At 30.7% G+C, this 19,774-nt stretch overlaps 1 protein-coding gene across 1 annotated transcript in view; it reads left to right on the top strand.

Annotated features, from left to right (window-relative positions):
• Positions 1-1,287: 1,287 nt before the first annotated feature.
• The window catches only part of LOC119608479 (protein PFC0760c-like), a 126,732-nt gene continuing 108,245 nt past the window's right edge, over positions 1,288-19,774 (top strand). Inside the window, exon 1 of the mRNA XM_037962920.1 lies at positions 1,288-1,713. The gene's annotated coding sequence lies outside the window, so the exon portion shown is untranslated. The remainder of the gene's footprint in view (positions 1,714-19,774) is intronic.

Here is a 19,774-nt window from a genome sequence, read left to right as displayed (position 1 = left end):
ATGGGCACAGCTATATTTCTTCGGATTTGTTACTTTCAAACTAACTAACTTATTTGACAAATATCATTAGACAACATAGACATAGACAAACAAACGGTCATAGCTGAATCATCTTAGAATGTAATAAGGATGAAGTATATATTTATATTTCCATGTATTACGAATAGAAAGACAATGTTAAAATACCATCCACCTATTTATGCCCTACACTACTTTAGTGGGATCCAATATACCCTGGATTTGTGTTGATGTTTGTAACACATATAATTAATGGTTCAATACCCACCTTTAAGTATACCAATCGGCTCAGAATCATTTTCAGAGTTGATTAAACCATGTCCGTCCGCCCGTCCGTCCGTCTGTCTGTCCTTGTAATCAAACTACAAAACGCAATTTTGAAGATAATTGGATGAAATTTGGCACATACATTACTTTTGACCCAAGGACCCTATGGATTTTGGTTGATATCGGTCCATTTTTACACCTAACCCCCATATAACCGGACCCCCTAAATTGGGATTTGAACTTATCATAATCATGCCAAATAACATACCTAATATCCCTACAAAAATAGGCACAACTACATTTTATACCAGTATAAATAATAGTGGAAAATTTCGTAATTAGCGTCCCTTATTTATCCCTAGCCCCCTTGCAAAGTCACCCTCTAAAAATGCTTGAACGTCGTTAATTCCCTTATAAACACCTTCAATGAAATTCGGTAAAATTAACTTCAATGTCAACCGGAGGCGATGGGTTCGATTCCCACCTGAGGCAGTGGTTAAGGAGCGCACAACAGGCCCAATAGAGGCCTAGGTGTATTTCTTCGCATTTGATGTATATATGTACATCCTCCTTTCAAACTAACTAACTAAACTTTTATCTAAATTTAATTCTTCTTCTTGTAAAGTGTATTAATAATTTTCTGAATTCCATGTCTAAAATTTCCCAATGATGATGATGCATCTATCTGTCTTTAATATTAAAGTTGTTATTCTTTAACGCTAAATAAAATTATTGTAAAATGCATTGTGTGTAGTAGTGTCAGCTGAATAACTCTTATAGTGGAGGTTTAATTTGAAATGAATTCCATTTACAAAAAAAAAAAAATCATTTAATAAATAACAGATATACATAAATATCTTTTCCATTTAAATCTATAAAGGAAAAAGTGAATAGATAGATGATCCCTTAGAGATTTTTATTTAAAAATTCCATGTTCTTTTTCTTACAGGTTATTTATCAATGTCATAAAAATATAACTGATATATGTACTAAACAGTTTAAGTGTTTTTATATAAAACAAAAAAATAAATATATTTCAAAATAATATAAAATAACAACAACACTTGATAGAAATGTGAAAAAAAGGCAAAAAGGAATACACAAAAATATATTGTGTAAGCCTCTTCATAATACACCAGAGGTTTACACTTTTTTTCAAATAGAAAACTTAACTAAAAAATAAAATATTTTTTTTTTATTTGTTTCCTTTAAGCATTTTACAAGAAAGAAAAAAAATACAAGTGTATTTAAAAAAAGTGTTTGGGTTTTTGTGGTATTTCCCTAATGAGACCTTAAGTGACTAATTATCATAAAATTCTACTACGGTTTTTGCTGCAGTTCACCACTTTAAGTTTTCACACACAAAATCTCCTGGAAAAAAAATATTGTATTTAGTTTATACCGTATACAAAAATATTTACTAAAAAGGTAAGTTTCTATGTGTTTTTTTCTCTATAAGATAAATATCATTAAATAAAACTTTTTTTTTATAATATATAACAGGAAAAAATAAGATTAAGTTTTCCACAGAGCATTTACTACCTGAGATTGTTTATGTTAATATAAAATATATATATTTTTTTATTAACTTATAGTTGGTATTTTGTACTGAAGATTAAAAATATTTTATAAACAAATGAACTATAATTTTTTATCTTTTCTTTTTTTATAAATTTAAAAAAAGAAGCTAAACAGTTTTTTACGACATCCACTAGATTAAGTGGCTTTAAAAGTTTTATTTGTTGTATAAAACTACTAAAGAGCAATTCGTTGTTGAAATATGGAATGTTAATACATATTTTCTTTTCATAGTGTTCACTTCTTGCAACAGCTAGATAACTTTTTTTGTTTAAATTTTCTTATTTTTTTAAGATTTATTTTTTTCAGCGATGAAAACGCTTGCAGCTAGTCGTCATCTTCTAATAAAAGTTTTCCGGATATTACACAATTTTCGGTCTTTGATCAATTCTCATGTGAAGCATTGAAATTTTTTTCTAAATGCCGCAAAAAACATTAGGCGATATATTACTTCCGGAATAGCTATTCATTTTGAAGTAGTCTATTCATCAGGCTTTAGATTTGTTTATGGTTTAGTATAATTACTAGTATATTGACTTGTCTAAAGAATAGGTTTATGTTAAAAAAGATTTGTGATCATTTTTATAAACCACAAAAATATTGGACCTAAAGGCACCTCCAAGCCAATTAGCAGTTTTAGAATCATTTTCTGAGTTGCTGTATCTATGTCCGTCTGTCTGTCCATGTAAACTTTGTAACCAAACTTTAATAGGACCTCTTTTGGCCCAAGGCTCCGCAGGGATGTTTCCTTAATGGAAGACCCTCATCTTGGTGTATTGCAATCCTGAGGTAAACAGTTGATACCAATACCTCTAGTCTGCCGAGACTATAAACTGGTGATGTTAATTCACTACATGAACTTTCCTTGGAAAGATTTGACATGGTGTCTTAGCCAGTTGTCCAAATGACTTGTCCTGGTTAGTCAGTTGGTTGAGGTTCCTTCGGGATCCACGTAGTGGCTGTGGTTTAAACAAAAATTCAGAAGAATATGTTGCGGTTAAAAGACAAATGCACGGTGAAGTTTATGTTTCGAGATAAGTTAGTTAGTTAGCTAGTTAGTTAGTTAGTTAGTTAGTTAGTTAGTTAGTTAGTTAGTTAGTTAGTTAGTTAGTTAGTTAGTTAGTTAGTTAGTTAGTTAGTTAGTAGTAGTTAGTTAGTTAGTTAGTTAGTTAGTTAGTTAGTTAGTTAGTTAGTTAGTTAGTTAGTTAGTTAGTTAGTAGTTAGTTAGTTAGTTAGTTAGTTAGTTAGTTAGTTAGTTAGTTAGTTAGTTAGTTAGTTAGTTAGTTAGTTAGTTAGTTAGTAGTTAGTAGTTAGTTAGTTAGTTAGTTAGTTAGTTAGTTAGTTAGTTAGTTAGTTAGTTAGTTAGTTAGTTAGTTAGGTTAGTTAGTTAGTTAGTTAGTTAGTTAGTTAGTTAGTTAGTTAGTTAGTTAGTTAGTTAGTTAGTTAGTTAGTTAGTTAGTTAGTCAGTTAGTTAGTTAGTTAGTTAGTTAGTTAGTTAGTTAGTTAGTTAGTAGTAGTTAGTTAGTTAGTTAGTTAGTTAGTTAGTTAGTTAGTTAGTTAGTTAGTTAGTTAGTAGTTAGTAGTTAGTTAGTTAGTTAGTTAGTAGTTAGTTAGTTAGTTAGTTAGTTAGTTAGTTAGTTAGTTAGTTAGTTAGTTAGTTAGTTAGTTAGTTAGTTAGTTAGTTAGTAGTTAGTTAGTAGTTAGTTAGTTAGTTAGTTAGTAGTTAGTTAGTTAGTTAGTTAGTAGTTAGTTAGTTAGTTAGTTAGTTAGTTAGTAGTTAGTTAGTTAGTTAGTAGTTAGTTAGAGTTAGTTAGTTAGTTAGTTAGTTAGTTAGTTAGTTAGTTAGTTAGTTAGTTAGTTAGTTAGTTAGTTAGTTAGTTAGTTAGTTAGTAGTTAGTAGTTAGTTAGTTAGTTAGTTAGTTAGTTAGTTAGTTAGTTAGTTAGTTAGTTAGTTAGTTAGTTAGTAGTTAGTTAGTTAGTTAGTTAGTTAGTTAGTTAGTTAGTTAGTTAGTTAGTTAGTTAGTTAGTTAGTTAGTTAGTTAGTTAGTTAGTTAGTTAGTTAGTTAGTTAGTTAGTTAGTAGTTAGTAGTTAGTAGTTAGTTAGTTAGTTAGTTAGTTAGTTAGTTAGTTAGTTAGTTAGTTAGTTAGTTAGTTAGTTAGTTAGTTAGTTAGTAGTTAGTTAGTTAGTTAGTTAGTTAGTTAGTTAGTTAGTTAGTAGTAGTTAGTTAGTTAGTAGTTAGTTAGTTAGTTAGTTAGTTAGTAGTTAGTTAGTTAGTTAGTTAGTTAGTTAGTTAGTTAGTTAGTTAGTTAGTTAGTTAGTTAGTTAGTTAGTTAGTAGTTAGTTAGTTAGTTAGTTAGTTAGTTAGTTAGTTAGTTAGTTAGTTAGTTAGTTAGTTAGTTAGTTAGTAGTAGTTAGTTAGTTAGTTAGTTAGTTAGTTAGTTAGTTAGTTAGTTAGTTAGTTAGTTAGTTAGTTAGTTAGTTAGTTAGTTAGTTAGTTAGTAGTTAGTTAGTTAGTTAGTTAGTTAGTTAGTTAGTTAGTTAGTTAGTTAGTTAGTTAGTTAGTTAGTTAGTTAGTTAGTTAGTTAGTTAGTTAGTTAGTTAGTTAGTTAGTTAGTTAGTTAGTTAGTAGTTAGTTAGTTAGTTAGTTAGTTAGTTAGTTAGTTAGTTAGTTAGTTAGTTAGTAGTTAGTTAGTTAGTTAGTTAGTTAGTTAGTTAGTTAGTTAGTTAGTTAGTTAGTTAGTTAGTTAGTTAGTTAGTTAGTAGTAGTTAGTTAGTTAGTTAGTAGTTAGTTAGTAGTTAGTTAGTTAGTTAGTTAGTAGTTAGTTAGTTAGTTAGTAGTTAGTTAGTTAGTTAGTTAGTTAGTTAGTTAGTTAGTTAGTTAGTTAGTTAGTTAGTTAGTTAGTTAGTTAGTTAGTTAGTTAGTTAGTTAGTAGTAGTTAGTTAGTTAGTTAGTTAGTTAGTTAGTTAGTTAGTTAGTTAGTTAGTTAGTAGTTAGTTAGTTAGTTACCACACCTCCGGTCTACCGGTCTAGAATGCTAACCACTTATAACGGAGGCCTGGGTTCTTTACATATATTCACAACAGGTGTTACTTCCTTTACTTCCTTACTTGTTCGATGTCAAAAAGCACATAAAAATTACTACATTATCCATCCCTGAACAGACGTATCAGCATCTTAATAATTTTTAAAAATATATTTTACGGTAATTTTGCGCCGTAAAAGTTAAAAAGAGAAAGAGAATTAACCTTCCAATTTCTTCCCTTAATTTATAACTAACCATGCAGAATAAGGCATTTGACTTCAATTAAATACGTTTACTTTAATTTATTCTTATTTCAAATTTAGTTCAACATTGCGTATGAGCTATAAAAAATTACACTTTCCCTAATTACATATTACTTACACGCCACAGGGAGTTAATAGCTTCAACATTATTAAGTACATACATATGTATGTAATTTGCGCATATACATATTTATCCCAAGAAATATGTTATTTATAACACTAAACTGTAAACATTACTTTTTTGCTATAAACGCCAAAAATTTAATTACATGGATGCTGTTGTATAAGATCTTTGTTGTTTACTTCTAAAAGTGTTTCAACTAATGGTTCCAATAGAAATGAAGCAAGAATCGTTCTCTGTGACGATAGAGTCTGGATCAGGACTACATCATTTCCATTTTTATTTTAGAAATTTCATAAATTAGTTTTTGGTCCTTTAAGTAAAAAGGTTAAAGTGTTGAAGTTCAAGTTTTATGCGGCCACTAAAAATATCTGCTCTTTGTCTTCGACATATTTGACATTAATTTTCATATTAAAATCAAATTTAAGATAAACTTTCAAATGGTTTTTCTGTTCTGCTAAATAAACAATTTACAGCTTTGATAATCGTAAATTTTATTTTATACCCATTCATTTCTCTCTTCATCTTGCAATGAGCAAAAAAAGAAAAAAAAAAAATAAACTAAATTAAAGGTACATTAGAGCTTAAACAATTGTTGAAATGTCTCTTGATGATAACATTACCATGACATTTAAAGTAAAAACCGTTGGCGTTGTCTAATTCTTCTTTTGTTTTTTTTTTTTGTTTGTGGTACAAAAGTTGTTGTCTACGTGTTAATGGTCTTTTGCATACAATGAACTGTCGTCGTCGGTGAGACAAAAACATTAATTCAATGTTCTTTTGTGTGGTTATTTTTAAACTCAGTGTTGATAGATGGTATATATAAGTTTGCCATTTCACGTGTAACATTAAGCAATGTTCAACTGAGATCCAACAATGTGCACATATATTTATTTGGGGTTCTTTGAAATTCTGAATCGATTTAAAAATGTCTGTCCGTCTGCCTGGCTGTCCGTCTGTCCATCTGTCTGTCTATCTGTCTGTCTGTCTGTCTGTCTGTCTGTCTGTCTGTCTGTCTGTCTATCTGCCTTTATGTCTAGTCTATAATGTTTATACTTCTACTTATCATTATGACATTGAAAATATGCAAAATCCGTCAATTACGAAACAATTTAAGAAAACGTGATAAGTTTTTACAGCTACTTTTGTATTTTTCAAAAAAAACTACAGCTCCCATACAAGGACTTATTTGGATTTAAGTTCAAATCAAATAATAAAATTGAGTTTACAATTAATTTAAAATATCCTTGAACTATCTTTAAATACATGTTTTTAGATACATACTACTACAAGTAACTTAGTTCATGAGAAAAATTTATAGTTGTGTCTTAAAATGATTAAAAAAACTAACAATTTCAAAAAATTAATTAAAAATTCAATTTTTAAATTTAAATATTGGATTTTTTGTAATTACATGTATATGTGTTTACGTATTCTGTTCAGAAGATAAGTATAAACTAAGTTACTAACCATTATCCTTAAGAGCTCTTACATTGTACATGTATTTACTAGGGTGATTCATTTTTACTCCACCTTTTTGCAGATTTAAAATCCTCCCTTTTTATCGTTATATTTTTAATAGAACTCATTAAAACCCTTCTTGTTTTAATATTTTTGTTAGCAAAATTATTCATTATACAACACCCTAATATATGTATACTTATTTACGTATGTGCAAACTTCATCTTCATATTTGTTTTTCATTTTAATATTCTTCTTGTTAATAAAATAAACACGCATAATTTTTCGTAATAATAATGTCATATTCTTTTAAATTTAAGAGTGTTTTTAGCACATTTGAGAAAATTATAAAAATATATATTTTTTTTTTTCAAAACTACTCACACCTTTGTTTTCTCATAAATTTGTATTTTGCAGACGCTTGCAAAGAAGTAATTTTGTTTATATTTTACTATGTTTTCAAGGAAAATACTATGTATGTGAGCTAGATAATTTTTTTAATTCCAAGAACTTTCAAATAACATGATTAAACTTAAATGGTAAATATTTTGAAAAACACTACTATAGAGGGGAGGGTATTATACGTTTGTGCTGATTTTTGTAACACTCTACACTCACCTTAAAATATACGAAATGACACAGAATCACTTTCTGGTAAATTTTTAATTTGCTTTAATCTTGGCCTAATTGAAGTCGGTCTACTTTTTCAAATAGCCCCCATATAACCATAGCCCCCGAATAGGGATCATGAACTCCTAATTATGTTAAATGCTCTAGTATATTTATAAAAATCGGCACAACTTAGTTTAATATATTAATGTCGATTTTCGTAACGATCAAGCCTAAGTTGACCTTAGTCCTCATACAAAGTCCGCCTCAAAAATTCAATAATTCACTTATAAACACTAGTATCACAATGAAATTCTACATAAATAACTTTAATGTTAATGTAAATCCTTCTCCAAAGTTTATCAGGATAGACCTATGATTACCCTTGACCTTCTGAAAGAATTTACTTTTTTATGAGTCCCCAAAGATTAGGGGCCTCGGTGTAATTTTTGCAAAAAAAGGCCATTTTCTTAGGCTCAAACCTTGAAACCGTTTGGAATTTTGATTTACTTTCTAAGGCAAACTTGTAGCTCTTGTCAAAAAGTATACAAATTGTGGACATATATGATCAAAAAAACTTCGTTTTCATTTCAAGTCGTAAGTTTTACATTGTGAAATTACACTGTTTTTATTGACGACACCTGTACGTATACGTGTTAATGAATTATCAAATATTAAGTATACGCCTAATTTAGAGAAGCACTTGAAATATTTTTTTTAAAGAAAGAAATCTATATTTTTTTGTTGCGATTTTGGTCTTAAAGATGAATTGTAATTTTGAAGAGAATTAAATACAAATTCTGTGAGAATTGGTAATTTTGGATCTAGTGCCATTCTAGATCTTTCGAATATCATTAGTTTAGGGTATTATATGATCGGAATGCTGAACTAAAATTTTTCACTTTTTTAGTAAAGATTTTAAAGTATCAAAACTAAGCCTTTCTCTAGCCTTATTCTTCAAAAGTTTTAGACTTTTCAGGCCCTTTTTAGAGTCCGATTTACCCTTTTTATCCTGTACATCCCGGCTCATAATTTTAAGATAAAACATCGAGCCAGTTTTGATGTATCGATAATAGATTTTTAAAGTAAATAATGAATGCATTTGATGCATCTATTCATAATTATTTGTGAGAGAATACTGATCACAAATGTCAAAAAGGTGAGGTTAGTATGTCAGTTTCTTTAACAGCTAACTATTTTTTAAGTCCTATCAGGTTTAATAACCACTTTTCATTATACGGCGAAGAAAAATGGTTGCAAAGTGTTAGAGATCGTATGTGGTTTCCGGTAAACCAGTCAAATGACAAATATGAGGTCAATATAACAGTTAGTTTGACAGTTAAAGCTTCTGTAAGCTCTAAGGCATAAAAGACACCATTTTGTTAATACAGCGATAAAAATTAATCTATTACTATAGATCGTATGTGAAGCCCGGAAAACTAGCCGAATGGCGCTAACGTAGTCCTTTGTATTTGATATGACCAATAGAGTTTTATCTAAAGCTACTTAAATTTGGCCCAAACATCATAGGGCAACTGCACTGAATGTGAAAACGTCAAGAATATGCTGCCAGACACGAAAGCGTGTTAATACATAAAGTTCCCATGAAGAGACTCAGAAATAGTTCCCCACAAGCCATATCAGCTCCGATTCAATCAAAGCAGAACGTCCTCTCTGGATATGCATTACTTCAAGTCGAAATTGTCTTAATTCGCTCTAGGCCGCAAAAGATAATCTGTTCATCCATCTATATATTGGAAGTAAATACTATTTAAAAAGGGAGCATTTGTAGCCCGCTAACCTTTTCCGTTCGTCCTGTTCCATGTCCTGTTCTTTGTTTGTCTGTTTTTGGTCTCTCATAACAGAGATTCCCTTTGCAAGGTCATCTTTTATAGGGTCATGGGCTTCCGGATTTTGTCCGTTTTCCTCCGCGTTGCGCACGTCCTCCTCATCAGTCTCGTAAAGGTTTAAATCTTTCAGACCTGAGAGGTTGTCATCACTGTCGTTCGAGGTTACTCTGTCCGTTCTATTTACCCCAGTATCATCTTCGACTACCAGACCTGAAGAACTTGTTCGTTTCAACGCAGTCACAGTAGCTGCAGTGGCACTCAGACCTGTGGCTTCCACCTGAGTACTCACGTTACCCTTGAAGATTTTAGCACCCTCGACCAAGGACATAGGGTCGTCTTTATTTCCTGGTTTGGTAGTTTAACCTCTACCACAGGTATGAAAAAGACACTGCTCCTCTGGAGTGAGACGCAGACCAGGATGCCGCTCAATATGAGTCAGACGCACCCTGGATTTTGATTCGTCCAAAAACATTCGGAATGACAGAACCAGATTGTACCTTCCAGCCTCCCTTAACATAGGGAACAGACGCTAGAGAAGTAGGGTTATGTTGCCTAGGTAATCCAAACCACAAGCCCGGACCGGCATCAAAAAGAAGGGGGGATTTGGTAGCCACCCTAACTAAGGGAACAGACGCTACCAAATTGAGGTTGTGATCGCTAGGCGACCGAAGATGGTCAATTACCCTACAGCCTCTCTTAACATAGAGGCCAGGCGCTGTCAGGTATGGGGAGGGTAGTTCTTAGTTCACATCCTTAGGATGCTTAAGCCTCTGCACCGTGCCAGAAGACTCTAGGTGACTAACCGCAGCAGAGGACGTTATGTAAGTAATTACAATTGAAAGTCATTACCTAGTTTTTGCTGGATATGAATAGGTGCAGCTCATCGAAATATTGACCGTATACCTTTATGAATTTTTGTATTTGGTGTCCTTAGTAGATTCTGAGGCAATAATGTCCGTTTGTCTATTGAAAACACGATATGATTAGAATGGAGGAGGCTAGAAGGCTAGAATATTCTCTATATTTCTTTGTTTCAGAAAATGGGCAATAAGATTTCTTTTGGACCCCCGCTTTAGCAGTCATAAATAACTAAATTACTCTTTCAAATTCCGAAGAATTTGCCTCATAATGGACCCAAGCCATTATTTAATCCTATCTTCCGAAAATCACCCTTATGGTATAATTATGTAACATATTCTGATGGTGTATATAACAGATTTGGTATAGTCGAAAATAGTGCTTACTTACTTGTTATAAAGGTTATGTGTATATATAGGAACATATTTATTTGTTAGTATTATTATTTGGTCTATAGTTTTTTTCCTTTTGATTTTGTATGTCAAGTATAAAAATTGTTTATAATCGTACACATTGACACACTTTTTCTAGCATATTTGTTGTCTCAGTTATTTTGTTGTTGTTTGTTTTGTTCTTGTTATTTATTAAACTAAATCTTATCAATATTAATTCAAGTATAAACATATTCTTACTTTTTTTTTTGGTTTACATGAAAAGAAAGTTCTTTTATATATAAGAGAATATACATACAGAACTCACTTGCTCGTACACAAACCTAAAACCCTGTAGTTTTGGGGTGGATTTATCAAACTAATGATTTTATCTAAGCTTGCAGAATTAAATAATTAATTAAACTTTCTAGGATTAAGTGTAAAAGTGTTGAAAGCATAAAGTGATTTAAACCTAATGGCACTAAAATGATGATTGAATTAACAACAAATCCCACAATATGTTAGTTAAAGTCCACCTAAAGATATACAGTCTTCTTGTAATATTGCAGGGTTTTACTATTAAAATGAAAAGGTCGTATGTCTGTGCGTATGTATGTATCTATTTGGCGACATTTTTCTCTTTGTCTATGAATAAATTTTAAATTTTAACAAAAAAATATTCTCCAAAATACACTACGTAAGTATGTATTTGTAGGAAATTTTGAATAAATTTCATAGGAAAATTTTTTGGAAATTCTTGATAAAATATTGCACTCTAACTTTAAAAGTGTATTAAAGTTTTAAGCCAGAGAGTTGTAGATTTTTAAATAAATAGGAAAAATATAAATAAATAAGTTGTTTTTGTTGGGCTTTAAATGAAAAGCTTATTTATATTTAATATTTAAGGGAGATTAAAGCTGACACAATAGATTTTTTTTCAAAAAAGAAACTATATTTCTTTTAAGCTTATTAAGTTTATAGAAAAAATATTTAAAAATATGTTGTTGTTTTAAAAAGAAAATTTATTTGTTAAAGTAATTTTTTAGATATTTTAAGGAATATGTTTAAAGTGTTTGACATAAATAGTTGAGAAATTAAGGATATTTCTCAGGGCTCAAGTCTGTCCATCATTGTACACCAACTAATATAATTGGAATTTTATTAATATTTTAGGTTTAACAGATTTTTGTTACAATAAATCCATATCCGAAAAACTCAAGTTTTCAAATATGCATTTTTCTTTGATGTTTGAATCGATTTTCATCATTTTAAGGTGCCAGGGTACGTATAAGTAACATGTTTAATTAAATAATAAGTATACGTCATAAACAACCTTTAAAGTCAAACATGTCCGGAGAAGGGAAATGAGTTAATTCATAACTTATTATACTTAATATAAAATGTGTTAATTTATTTCTGGTCATTCATTAAACAATCATAGTCATCCATTAAACTATCTTCCAGCGAGTAGGAGAACGTCTACATGCTCTTTGGATTTGACTCCTACGGGTAGCCTGAAGTGGCTATTACCGAAGTAGGTAATAGGTGGAGACATTTTTAAGCCAGTGACCAAAGTATACTTTTCTAAAGGATTGAGCAGCTTTTAATCCTAATCTGACCTCTGACCGCTTAATCCCAATCACATCTGAGATTTGAGATATCTTGTCCTGAAGTTTGAAAAACACCATTTTTGGCCCTTTTTGAGACGCTATAACAGCGCCCAGACAATTTTATTTATAAAATGTTGTATGCCATCTGAAAGTCCATTCTCCTTCAACTTTAAAATAGAGACTTTATATCTGACATATCTTCGGTAATCATCGAGTTATAGTCTAACTTGATCTCAGGGCTATTTCCTCAACATTAGCTCAAGTTTTGAAATATTCTTCCTTTGGTGAAATGAATTTTCATAATTTTAGGGTGCTTGGTGTACGTATGAGTAACACTTTTAATTAAATATTAAGTATACGTCATATCAAACTTTTGAATTCAAACACTTTTAAATTGGCACCTTTCCAGTTTTAGAAGGAGTGAGTGATTTCTTCATCACTTTTAGGATTTCAGGCAACGTTGAGAAGGCTAATGATGCAGTGTGTACCGTTTTAGGTATTTTAGCGTCCCTGTCGGTACACAGAGCAAAAGGAAATATACACGCCTGGTACCAAATTGACACCAAAGAGTTTATAATTTTTCAATAACATCCGTTGTCAAAGTATATACATACGTAAGATAACACTATGTAATGTTGACAACTCAACGTTGTTAACATTGCAACAATTCTTGTCGAAATCTAAATTTTATACACATCCGTTGCCTAAATTTTAACAAACGTGGTAAGCTCACTATTGTTAACGGATTATTCGTCAATAGTGAGCTTAACACGTTTGTTAACATTTAGACAACGGATGTGTATAAAATTTAGATTTCGACAACGAAATGTTGTCAACATTACATAGTCTTGTCGTACGTATGTATATACTTTGACAACGGATGGTATTGAAAAGTTATAAACAGTTTGATGTCAATTTGGTACCAGGTTGTAACAGCCCTTGTGTTCGGTATCTTCCCAGTTTTGGAAATGAGGCATCTGTTCTTTCTTTTGGCGAGTTTATGGGTAATCTCCTCCTATCCGTTCTTGGGTTAGCAGTTTTTTTTTTAATTTTTGAAGGAGTGAGCGATTCAATCTTTGTTTTTGGGATTTCAGGCAACATTGAGGAGGCCTGTAGTGACTAATGACGCTTTGGGCACCGGCTTAGGTATTTTAGTGTCCTTGTCGGGAGTTGTTGTAACAGCCCTTCTAATCGGCACCTTCCTAATTTTAGAAAAAAAAACATCTGCAATTTCTTCTGGCGAGTTAGTGGTAATCTCCTCGCTTTTAGGGTTTAACTCCCCAACGTTGCCAGTAGTGGCTATCCAGTAGTCATGTGGACACCGTTTTAGGTATATTAGTGTTCTTGTATTGTAATGGCCTTTGCAATCGTAATATTCCCAATTTTGAAGATGTCAGTTTAAGCGGTGAAATTAGCCCTACCTTTGTTCTTGGCAAGACTAGCCATGGGGTTTTGCCATGGAGTTCTATTACAAGTAGAATTCTCTCAGGTTCTTCTTTCCTGTGTAAGACATCCCATTTTCCCACGTCCAACTCAGCATATTGGCTTCCAATAATTTCAAATATTCGCCAGTTTACTGCCCCATTGTTTTATGTAGACAGTAGACATTAATAGCACCGGAAGATCCCTCTTCTTTACTAGTCCCCGTCCCAGGTATGGAGAATTTGTTCCACCAAGTTTTCCAGGCTGACAGCACATTGGTGAGATACCAACATTTTCAATATCACGCCCATGATGACATCGAATTTCACGCTCTTTATTGGTTGTTTGCCTTTTGAAGCGAGTGCGTGGTACACAATCTTATTGTTGAGTAGATCTTCTACCTTACTCTGCTGGTCTATTGGAATTGGTTGTCTCATTACCGTTATCGTATACTGCATAACAGAGATCGTTTCGGTGTCTTCTCTTGGCAGCTTTGGCATACGATGGCGGCTCCTTTACTTTTTCTTCTTTTCTTTCTAACTCATTTTTCGGGGCTTCTTTTGAGGCACTCTTACCTTCCATGATGACATCGAATTTCACGTTGTTGTTTGCCTTTTGAAGCGATTGCGTGGTCCTCAATCTTATTGTTGACCAGCTCTTCTACCTTACTCTGCTGGTCTATTGGAATTGGTTGTCTCATTACCGTTATCGTATACTGCATAACAGAGATCGTTTCGGTGTCTTCTCTTGGCAACTTAAGCATGCGTTTCCGGTCTACTGGAATTGGTTGTCTCATTACCGTCATCGTATACTGCATAACAGAGATCGTTTCGGTGTCTTCTCTTGGCAACTTTGGCATACGACGGCGGCTCCTTTGCCTTTCCTTCTTTTCTTTCTAACTCATTTTTCGGGGCTTCTTTTGAGACACTCTTACCTTCGAGGTTGATTTCGCCCACATGTTCGTCTTCGGAATATCTTCGGCTTGGCGTTGGCACCCTTACTCTCAGGATTCTGACTTGAGGTTTTTTTGAGTGAGGTATGGCTTAGCTTCGACCGTATATTAGAAGGCAGGGAGGTCTATTTCTTCTTCGGTTTATTCTTAGATGTCAACTCCTTGGGAGACTCAATCCTCTTTGTCTCAGATCTTGAGAGAGAATCCAATTTTTACTTTGCAGTTTCATAGTATTGACTCACTATGATTCTCTCAATCATCTTATTCAACTTTCTCAATTGAGCTTCTTAGAGCCGTTATTAAGTAATAGGTACTTTAGCTATGCTCTTTAGCTACGAACCTCTTTCATCATAAGCTCTATTTCATCTGTTTTTGGAATTTGCTATGATGGTAATGGTTATTATCATCTGTGGATTCAGAGTCGGAACCCTTACCTATATTTACTTGTAGTGGTGACCAAAGAACTCCACCAGATTATTAATGTTAGAGAAGACCTATTATATTTTCTATAGAGCTAATGTGTCATGAAGGAACGTGCCTACAGTTCGTGTTGCTTTAGCCTTATTATAGCAAACTTAAAAACCTTCCTCCCTCAAGGGAGTGCCATTGTGAGCAAATATCCCTAAAGATTTAAATTTTTCAATAAATTTTGCTGTCATATTTATCATGAAATAAAATCTTTTGTATGATTGAATATTTTAATGCAATGGGTTTATAGAGCATTTTTTTTGTTAAATGAACATATTTATTGAAGTATAAAATATTCCATGTATATTTATGATTTTATATTGAATTATTAAATGTTTTTAAATCTTATGCATTTCACAGATATTTTCTACAATTATAAAACAATATTAAATAACATTGAATAAAAGAATTATTAATGAACAAAGGATATTAAATATTTGGGGAAAAAAATACAACACATAAAATTTTCCTAGTATTTAATTTTGTCTGTTGGTGAATGGAAAATTATCTAAGAAAATTTAAAAATGAAGGAAAAAATAAAACAATTCTTTGTTGAAAATAATTACTCGATTATTTTTCTTTGTTAAATTAAAGGTTAATCTGCTCTAGACGGTAATAAAAACCTGAAATTAACATCAGAAAAAAAGCCCATTATTTTGTGGAGGCAATAAAAACTTGACTTGCAATTACCAGAGAAAATTTATTGCCAGAGTTATTTGCAAATGAAACCATTAAATAATGTACACTAGAGTATAAATACTTTAAGGTTGGAAATTTTCTTAAAATCAAGGTATTTAGATTTAATATCTATTCAGTTGCTAATATGTTGTTAAGGTAAGCTGAGTTTATAATAGTTAAATTTGGGCTATTGCTATCAAGAGACATATTTAACATTTTTTAATTATTGAAATTTTTTTTTTTTTGAAAATTATATAAAAATGCCAATATTTATTATGCATAAAATTAACAACATTTTAGTGTTTTCTTGTTGTCACTTTGAAAAGCACAATATTTATACGATTTCCGTTTTGCGTGTTTCAAGTATTCAGTTTAAAAAGTACAAAATTTAGAACTATTTCCTTTATTTCACAAACAAGTTTTATATATTTTCTTAAATTCTTTCCAAGTGTTTTTGTATTTTACTCCTAAAGTGTTGACCTCCTTTGCTATTTATAGACAAAAGCCTAGTAATAATTATGACACTATTTTTCCACTTGTTTTGCAAAATTTTCTTTTGATTTTATTTTGTATTATTTTTCGCCCTTTAAATACTTTCAAGTGTACTGTTGTTTACTACTATGATCTGTAAATAAAATATGTCTGAATTAAATAACAGAAACACTTTGCTGCAAGCTTAAGTTTTCATTAATGAGTTATCAACAATAAATATGTTTTTCAAAATATGAAAATCAAATACAAAATACACAAAAAAAAACACGGATTTCCACATGAAATATTATTATTCTCAACCATTGGGAAAGAAAAATCCACCAAAGAAAAATATTAAAAAGCAAATACACACAAAAATAATCTCCACAATAAGGTTGCAAACAAAAAAATTGTTTTACAAAAACATGTTCGTTGGTATCATGATGAAAAGTTAATCCAAGGATAAGTACCACTGTTTCAAAACAAATACAAACAACAACAGCTATAGCAACAACAACAACAACAACAAAAACAACTAAAGAGAATTTTAAAACTCAAAACAGACTAAAAGAGAATAAATTATAAATGGTCAAGACCGATTAACATTTGACCTATAAATTTGTTAAGATTTTACAAGTGAATAATCAGCAAAATGTGTAATTAATTAAAAGGAAAGAGATTTTTTGTATTGCATATAATTAAAAAAAAGGTAATAATTTATTCACTTTTTAATTCAGATTAATTAGAAAGATTCGCAATGTTCTAAGTTAAAGGTAGCCGTGTAGAGTTTAGGGGATATTATAAGAAGTTTGGGTAGATAACATGAGTACACCCTCTTGTTGGTATTCCTTTGATGTAAACTCATTTCTCATATTCACAGTCTCTCCCCATAGTCAACCCACCAACGGCAATAACTATTCCTATTCCCTATTCACTCCCCGCGGTTATTGTTTCACCTCACCCGAAGGAGAAGCCAAACCAAAAACCAGCAGAAGTGAAAGTCTGTAATAATTCTCTTTGCGCTTACAGTAACAGTAAGTGACAGAAAAGTCAAATATTGAATAGCTATTTGATTCACAGAAGTGAAAGTTGTAGAAGATGCACCCGAGACTCACTTTTTGTTAAACCCCGAAAGGTATATAGGATTCTCAAACAAACTCCTTAAAAGCAGAGGGTACCAGGACACACAAAGGTATATAGGATTCTGAATGAAACTCCCTAAAAGCAGAGGGAATCCGATCCCTTGGGAGAAAACCCTGAAAGAAAAGAGACAATACCAAATAACTAACTAAAAAGAAAAGAGACAATACTAACTAACTAACTAACTAACTAACTAACTAACTAAACTAACTAACTAACTAACTAACTAACTAACTAACTACTAACTAACTAACTAACTAACTAACTAACTAACTAACTAACTAACTAACTAACTAACTAACTACTAACTAACTACTAACTAACTAACTAACTAACTAACTAACTAACTAACTAACTAACTAACTAACTAACTAACTAACTAACTAACTAACTAACTAACTAACTAACTACTAACTAACTACTAACTAACTAACTAACTAACTAACTAACTAACTAACTAACTAACTAACTAACTACTACTAACTAACTAACTACTAACTAACTAACTAACTAACTAACTAACTAACTAACTAACTAACTAACTAACTAACTAACTACTAACTAACTAACTAACTAACTAACTAACTAACTAACTAACTAACTAACTAACTAACTAACTACTAACTAACTAACTAACTAACTAACTAACTAACTAACTAACTAACTAACTAACTAACTAACTAACTAACTAACTAACTAACTAACTAACTAACTAACTAACTAACTAACTAACTAACTACTACTAACTAACTAACTAACTAACTAACTAACTAACTAACTAACTAACTAACTAACTAACTAACTAACTAACTAACTAACTAACTAACTAACTAACTAACTAACTAACTAACTAACTACGAACTAACTACTAACTAACTAACTAACTAACTAACTAACTACTACGAACTAACTAACTAACTACCTAACTAACTAACTACTAACTAACTAACTACTAACTAACTAACTAACTAACTAACTAACTAACAACTAACTAACTAACTAACTACCTAACTAACTAACTAACTAACTAACTAACTAACTAACTAACTAACTAACTAACTAACTAACTAACTAACTAACTAACTAACTACTAACTAACTAACTAACTAACTAACTAACTAACTAACTACTACTAACTAACTAACTACTACTAACTAACTAACTAACTAACTAACTAACTAACTACTACTAACTAACTAACTAACTACTAACTAACTAACTAACTAACCTAACTAACTAACTAACTAACTAACTAACTAACTAACCTAACTAACTAACTAACTAACTAACTAACTAACTAACTAACTAACTACTAACTAACTACTAACTAACTACTAACTAACTAACTACTAACTAACTAACTACTACTAACTAACTAACTAACTAACTAACTACTAACTAACTAACTAACTACTACTAACTAACTAACTAACTAACTACCTAACTAACTAACTAACTAACTAACTAACTAACTAACTCACTAACTACTAACTAACTAACTAACTAACTAACTAACTAACTAACTACCTAACTAACTAACTACTACTACTAACTAAATAAACTAAACTAAAGAAACTAACGAACTAACTAACTAAAACTACTAACTACAAACTAACTAAACTAACTAACTAACTAACTAACTAACTAACTAACTAACTACCTACCTAACTAACTAACTAACTAACTAACTAACTAACTAATTATTTGAATGCCTTTTATAATTATTTCGCAGTAAGTTTCTCAATGGAATCTCAGGCTCATGGATAAGATATTTACGCGTTTCAGACCAATTTAAGAATTTTAGCATCTATTGTTATCGCATATTAGTATTTATTAGTATTTTAGATTCTGTTATTGGATTCTATGATTAAAATATCAGCTTAGAAGTTGTGAATACAATTGGAGGAAATGTTTAAAAATTTTGCAGCTTGAAATTTGTTTTTTTTTTGAGGCCAAGTGTGGATTCATGTTATGTATTGGAAATCAGAACGTAAAATGGAATTATTAAACTACTTCTTCAAGCTATGAGATTAATCAATTACGAAAAAAGAAATCTTTTAGGATGAATATTAATTATTTCATTACATTCTCAGTCTTTTTGAGCTTCATAATGTTAACAAATAATTAAAACATTTATTTTAAAAGCATATTTTTTTTTAATATTAAGAGCATAGTTTTAGTTTTTTACTGCGTATTTATTGCTATTAAAACACTTTTTTAAAGCATATTTTTGATTTTCCAGGTGACAACACAGCAGAAATAAATTACAGATTTGATTTTTTGAAACAAGCCTGGCTTATTGACATGTTTATGTCAATAATGTTATATTTAAACGATTTATGAGAGACAAATTGATTTTCTCATTGATTAGATTTCACATGAATTCGACTTAAATTCAGATTCCAACGAATAGTGTGCTTTAAGCTTTTAAAATAGCAAAACAGCAAAATCGCCATGATATGGTATTTTATATTTTTGTAAATTTCTATATACATACATACATATATACGTTTTTTTTTATTAGCAAGAACAGAAAACATTTTTAAACCAAATGATACTTAATTTGAAAAAAATCTATTCACATCATCCATGATTGAGGAAAAAAAAAAAAAA

The sequence above is a fragment of the Lucilia sericata genome, unplaced genomic scaffold (genome assembly GCF_015586225.1).
Source record: "Lucilia sericata isolate MDLA Ls3-8-SP2 unplaced genomic scaffold, ASM1558622v1 Contig000841F_arrow, whole genome shotgun sequence".
NCBI lineage: Eukaryota > Metazoa > Arthropoda > Insecta > Diptera > Calliphoridae > Lucilia > Lucilia sericata.
This window is presented reverse-complemented; position numbering and strand designations above follow the sequence as displayed.